This window comes from Pogona vitticeps, chromosome 3 (assembly GCF_051106095.1).
Source record: "Pogona vitticeps strain Pit_001003342236 chromosome 3, PviZW2.1, whole genome shotgun sequence".
Classification (NCBI taxonomy): domain Eukaryota; kingdom Metazoa; phylum Chordata; class Lepidosauria; order Squamata; family Agamidae; genus Pogona; species Pogona vitticeps.
In genome coordinates this window covers 6,094,686-6,101,503 of record NC_135785.1, presented here as the reverse complement: position 1 = coordinate 6,101,503, position 6,818 = coordinate 6,094,686, and positions in this window count along the sequence as shown.

The window sequence follows — 6,818 nt, the reverse complement described above, 5'->3', positions numbered from 1 at the left end:
TAAAACACTAAATTAAAACATTAATTAAAACCAATGCATTAAAGCCTACACAGACCATGATCCTCAACCCCGGAATGCTTTCATAAATATGTTTTGACCTGGTGCCAAAATGATATCAATTGTGTATCCAACAGAGGGCAGTGATATTTTAAGATTATTACTGATATTATTATTATTCCACAGTGGGTGGGGGGGTGCTACTGCAAAGAGAGCCTGCCCCCATATCTCCATAAAAAGAGCTGTTCCCAGTGGTGGGACACGGAGGAGGACTTTCCCAGTAGATCAGGCAGGTTTATATGTATTGAGAGATGCTCCTTCAAATATTTATTTATTTATTTACAAGATTTTTTTAGCCACACCATTACCAAGTGTCGAATGCTAAACATTGCATGACTACATCTCCAGCGGCCAGTTCTGGCAAACACATTTTGGAAATACACATAAATGTGTGTGTGTGTGTGTGTGTGTGTGTGTGTGTGTGTGTGTGTGTGTGTGTGTGTGTGTGTGTGTGTGTGAGATTTAGCAGTTACAGGCAGCAGATAAGTGAATCAGCGGATACTGATCCTGTGGATGATTGGGTCCTACTGTATACAGTTCCTGGTGGGGGGAAACATTATTTCTCAAACTCTTGTTGGGGTTGCAGGTAAGTTGACAAGAAACAGGGATGCCTAAGGGGGTGGAGTGGGGTGGCGGATGATGTCATAATCATTGCTGCTCCTGGGACTTCAACCCTGTGAACCCTCGCTCTATTATATCACTGCATGTCAGTTCTAATACCTTTCAGAGCCAACACCTTTTAGATCCAGTGATCTAAGAATAAGTAAACGTTTAGCTGAGTTGGTGCCTCCCTTTTGCCCTAAAACAGCTTAACTGTCAAACTGAATTAGGTAAAGGTAAAGGTTCCCCTTGACAATTTTTGTCCAGTCATGTTCGACTCTAGGGGGCAGTGCTCATCCCCGTTTATTTACTTGTATTTGCATGCTTTCGAACCGCTAGGTTGGCGGGAGCTGGGACAAGCGACGGGAGCTCACTCCGTCGCGTGGATTCGATCTTACGACTGCTTGGTCTTCTGACCCTGCAGCACAGAGGCTTCTGCGGTTTAGCCCATAGCACCACCACGTCCCTTCAAACTGAATTACAATCCAAGTATTCATTCCAGCCTGTCAAGGCCATGCAGGGACACAGGATGGAAAGTCTGGTGGAGTCCACAAAGGCGCACATTCCTGTACAGAAGGTATCCATGCTGTTGCCTTGTCCCTCCTTTTCTGGGGGCTATTCTATTATGTAAGATAGCTAGCATGGTACGGTGTACTGACTGATGGACTAGGACCGAGGAGGTCTGGGTTCGAATCTCTAGCCATGGAAAATCACTGGGGGCATGGAGCTGGTGGAACAACTTCTTAAATATCTCACCTACCTTGAGAGGCCTACTAGGGTCGCTGTAGGTCAGTTCTGACTTGATGGCACACAACGACAACCATACTATTACACTAGAGTCCATGCTATATAGGCTATGCAGGCTTTGACCTCATAGAACATGAGAAACTATGGTTTGTTCTGAAAGAAATAGGTGTGCCTGAGTACTTAGTGGTCCCTGATGTGTAGCCTGTATTTTGGACCAGAAGCTACTGTTAGGACAGACCATGGAGAGACAGAAGGGCTTCCTATAGGCAAACTTGTCAGACTAGGGTTCATTTTATCCCCTTATGTGTTCAATCTGTACACAGAACATCTATCAAGATTAGATTCAGATGAAGGAGGAGGTGAAAATTGGTGGAATCAATAATTTAAGACCTGCAGAGGACACCCTCTAGCTGGCAGAAAGCAGCCATGACTTGAAATGGCTTTTAGTGAAAGTGAAAGAAGGAGGTTCCGAAGCAGGAATGCAGTTGAACATTTAAAAGTTTAAAATCATGACTACAGAAGAAATACCCAACTTTAGCACAGACCATGAAGAGAGGGAAATAGTTCGAGTGTTTGCATCCCTTGGTTCAATCATCAATCCACACGGAGACTGCAGCCAAGAAATCAGAAGATTGGGCTGATATTGCATCATGTTCATTGCACAATGCAAGCGTAGAAAGAGAGCAATCTTTTTGAGGAAGCCAAGGAAGGACCAAAGGGAGTTTATTCCTAAAACTGATTTGAAATGTCTCCTTTCTCCATCTACTTCAACCCTCCCTGTGTTGAGAGGAGAGGATCTCCTTGGGGGAAGAAATGCCTGTTGCCCGAGAAAGTTCTAGTTCCTTAGCGGTAATTAGTTGTGATGGGCTGCCGGGGGAATTCTGGAAATTTTTTGTAATCCAAAAATACAAGCTTGCACGTTCTGAAAATCATCCACCACCTCAGCTTGATGATTCACAGCCGAGAATCATCCACCACCTTATGCATCTTTCATTGGGCCCAGGGGACAAGTGCCTCTCTCCTGGACAGACGAACAAGGAGACGTTCTAGTTCTGTAATTACGGCTGCCAGGCATTTTTCCATGCCATAAACAAGAAATCCACATAGGCAGACTGTCCCCCTAAATAACATGGAGAAATAATCTAGCACAGTGGTTTCCAGCCTTGGGTGACCCAGATGTTCTTGGACTGCAATTCCCAGAAGCTTTCGCCGCTCGCTGTGCTGCCCAGAAGGCATCTGGGAATTGCAGTCCAAGAACGCCGGGGTCAACCAAAGTTTGGAACCACCGCATTCGCAAGCTGTCCTGCCGGGCAAATCGTGTGATAGAAAACGTCGGCGTCGGCGTCATAGAGTGTGGATGCAGGAGATGAGCGTCCCTGGTGCCAAGCCCTGTGGGAACATTTAGTCAAAACCCACACTGGCAGAGGGGCAGAATATGAAGCAAAGACATAGAGAAGCCTGGCAGGTAAATGCTGAGACATGCATTACACCCTGGGAAAAAGCCAGGCCTGATTTGGAAACAGCTGTCACCCGGCCACTGCGAAGGAGCCTTCTTTGCAGCCCTCACCAGCTCCCCCTCCCCACATGTTGCTCAACAGTGCACAGATCTGAGATTTTTTAAATTCTCATCTTGACCTCTCCTGATAGGGCTTTGTTTAACGCAAGCCCAGAGTTGACCATCCATACGCTTCTCCAGATGACTTGTCCATCTGTTCCTTGCTCTACGAATACAGTGGGGTCTTGACTTAAGAACGGCTTGAGTTAAGAACATTTTGACTTAAGAACCACTCTCATAGGAAAATATTGACTTGACTTACCTACTTAGATTTGAGTTAAGAACTGAAAAAAAACACCACGTGGGAGGCAGGGAAAGTGCAAAATGTGAACTTTCAGTTAACTGTTGGCCAGTGAAAAGGGTGCCTGTCTGCTTCCTCACTCCTCCCAGCGTTTAGAGAGTGGATTGGGAGTCTTCAGACTGCCTGGTACTGCCTGGACTGTATTTTCCCTGCCTTCCCTGAACCTTTCTTGACCTAAGAAAAAAAGAAACAAAATATCCCCCTCTAGTGGTCGAAGGCGGAATAGCAGCTTCCCATTAGTTAGTGGCATGTCTAATGCAGGGCTTGTCAGCCTCAGTTTTCAGGACAACAATTCCCAACATTGATGGTTGTTGTGGGTTTTTCAGTTTTTTTGGCCGTGTTCTGAAGGTTGTTCTTCCTGACGTTTCGCCAGTCTCTGTGGCCAGCATCTTCAGAGGACAGGAGTAGGAACACTGTCCCTGCTCTGTTGCTGTTTGTTGGATAGTTGAGTATTTTTAGCTGTGGGAACAGCTTTTGACTTTTTTCAGGAGATAGGGTGTTTTTTGTTTGATCAGGGGGGAGAGATTATCTGTTAGTGTGATTGATGGGTGTCAATAGCCGGTCTTTTTTGTGCCTCGAGAATACAATTCCCAACATTCCTCACTCCCCTCCCCCAAAATTAAGCAGGGGATTTGGGAAGTGATGGTCCTAAATAAAGAAAGATTTCCAAGCTTTGTGGGACAACATAAGCAGTTTGTTTATTAACTCCTTGCACTGTGTTGTCTAGCAACTGTTGTAGAATTTTTAATTTCTGGTGAAAATTCTTTTAGCTAGACTTGGATGACCAAGTTGTCATTGTTTGGCCAATAAACGAACCATCACGAACTGCTGAACCAGTGCTTCATGCCCATCTCTACTCAAGAGCCCCATCCTTGTCCATCATCAATGCAGTACCAGCTCAATCTCATCGGAATATATGTACAATCAAGTTTTTTGAGCCCTGGGACAGATTCATTTTAGGAAAGTTTCCTGATTTATTTGGAATAGGCATTATACCAATTGGACTATAGTTTTCTGTGCCTGTTTGTAGAAATTTGACATTGTTCACCTTCCTGTTACTTCTGATCATAGGGGTATGACCTATATTGTTGGTTGGAAAAATGAGCAATCACATGTTAATACAGTGGGGTCTTGACTTAAGAACGGCTTGAGTTAAGAACATTTTGACTTAAGAACCGCTCTCATAGGAAAATATTGACTTGACTTACGTACTTAGATTTGAGTTAAGAACTGAAAAAAAACACCACGTGGGAGGCAGGGAAAGTGCACAATGTGAACTTTCAGTTAACTGTTGGCCAGTGAAAAGGGTGCCTGTCTGCTTCCTCACTCCTCCCAGCGTTTAGAGAGTGGATTGGGAGACAGTCTTCGGACTGCCTGGTACTGCCTGGACTGTATTTTCTCTGCCTTCCCTGAACCTTTCTTGACCTAAGAAAAAAAAAGAAACAAAATATCCCCCTCTAGTGGTCGAAGGCGGAATAGCAGCTTCCCATTAGTTTCTATGGACGGAAAAGAGCAGATACGGATCAAATGGTTTTCAATGCATTCCTATGGGAAATGCAGATTTGACTTGAGAACGTTTTGACTTGAGAACCGCCTTCCAATACGGATTAAGTTCTCAAGTCAAGACCCCACTGTAGTACTTCATAGTTGGCCTCCAGCAGAGAAAACAGAGTGTACGAGCAGGTTCCAAACCCGAATTAAACACCAGTGCCTGATTCTCACATCTGGAAAGCAAACACTGCCTATTTTGTATTTGTGAAGGCTTTCATGGCCGGGATCTAATGGTTGTTGCGGGTTTTTCGGGCTCTTTGGTCGTGTTCTGAAGGTTGTTCTTCCTAACATTTTGCCAGTCTCTGTGGCCGGCATCTTCAGAGGACTGGAGTCAGAACTCTGTCCATGCTCTGTTCTACTCCTGTCCTCTGAAGATGCCGGCCACAGAGACTGGGGAAACGTTAGGAAGAACAACCTTCACAACACGGCCAAAGAGCTCGAAAAACCCACAACAACCAACTGCCTATTGTGTACAAATAAGGATGTCACAGCAAACGATGGTTAGTCATAAGCAGGAAGCTGACTGAGAGGCCTAGCTAGAGAGAGAAGGGGTAGCCTGTCGGTTGTCCATAAACTCCAAAACACAATTTAGTTTTAGATGGTAAGGTCTTTGGTTGCCCTCTTGAGCACCGGATCACTAATGCTTTGCGAGCTGAATTCCACCACCGCCACCACTGGACTCTTTTACTCGGAGAGGCTCACAGGATCTGGTAGAATGTCTGCTGCAAATTAAGGGACAACATGGAACACAACTGTTTGACATTTTGACATACGTAAATGGACCGTGAGCTCTGACGGTGATTTCACCGGCTAATGTCACTGAACCATTTTGAAAGAGCATTTGGCCAGAGCAGCAGGGGATTTGAGTTGGGTTTAATGAGGATTTATTCGGCTGGTTTCCCTTCTCTGTGTTTGCTCTCCCTGTTCTCCCACTGCTCACTTCAGACATCCTCTTTGAACGTTGAGATTTGGCTCTTTATTTTATTTTATACAAGTTTGAAGGACAGGGCGAAAAGCTCATAAGAACCTCAGAAGAGCCCTGTGCTGGATCAGGCCGAGGGCCCATCTCGTCCAGCTTCCTGGATCTCACTGTGGCTTCACCAGATGCCTCTGAGAGCCCAAAAGACCCCTGTCTCCTGATCCCCCTCCCCTGCATCTGGCCTTTGGAGGTCCCTTCCTTTTAAGCCTGGAGATTGTACATCCCCATCATGGCTTGTCACCTGCAATGGACTTTTCCTCCCGGAATCTCTCCAATCCCCTTTTCAGAGGCCATCCCCAGGGGCAAGGAGTTCCACAGACTAACAACACGCTGGGTTGAGAAATATTTTCTTTTTTCTGTTCTCACTCTCCCAACCCTCCATGGGAGTGGATGTCCCCTGGTTACGGTCTTGTGTGAGAGGGAAAAGAGCTTCCCTCTCTCCACATGATCCATTCCCTGCATCATTTTATATGTCTCTGTCAGGTCCCCCCTCTGGCGTCTTTTCTCTAGACTCAAGAGCCCCAAACGCTGTCGCCTTTCCTCATCAGGGAATGTGCCCCAGCCCAGTCATCATTTGAGTCACTCTCTTCTGCACCTTTTCCAGTTCCACCATGTCCTTTTTGAGGTGTGGCCCCCAGAACAGTACACAATACTCCAGGTCCTAAATCAAATCAAGTCTGAACTATCTCGGGAGGCAAGAATGTTGAAACTGGGGCACATCATGAGAAGTCAAGATTCCCTGGAGAAGACAATAATGCTGGGAAAGGTGGAAGGCAACAGGAAATGAAGAAGACCAATATGAGATGAACTGACTCCCTAACAGAAACCACAGGCTTGAGTCTACAAGAGTTGAGCAGGGAGACTGAGGACAGGACATTTTGGAGATTTCTGATTCGTTGGGTCTCCATAAGTCAAGGGCACTTGGCAGCACATAATTACAAAAGAGCTGCTGAGGGTTGTAGGCCGTATTCATTGAAGTTTGGGTGGGTACGCAGTTACCAACCACTGAATTAAACCCTACCAGCAAG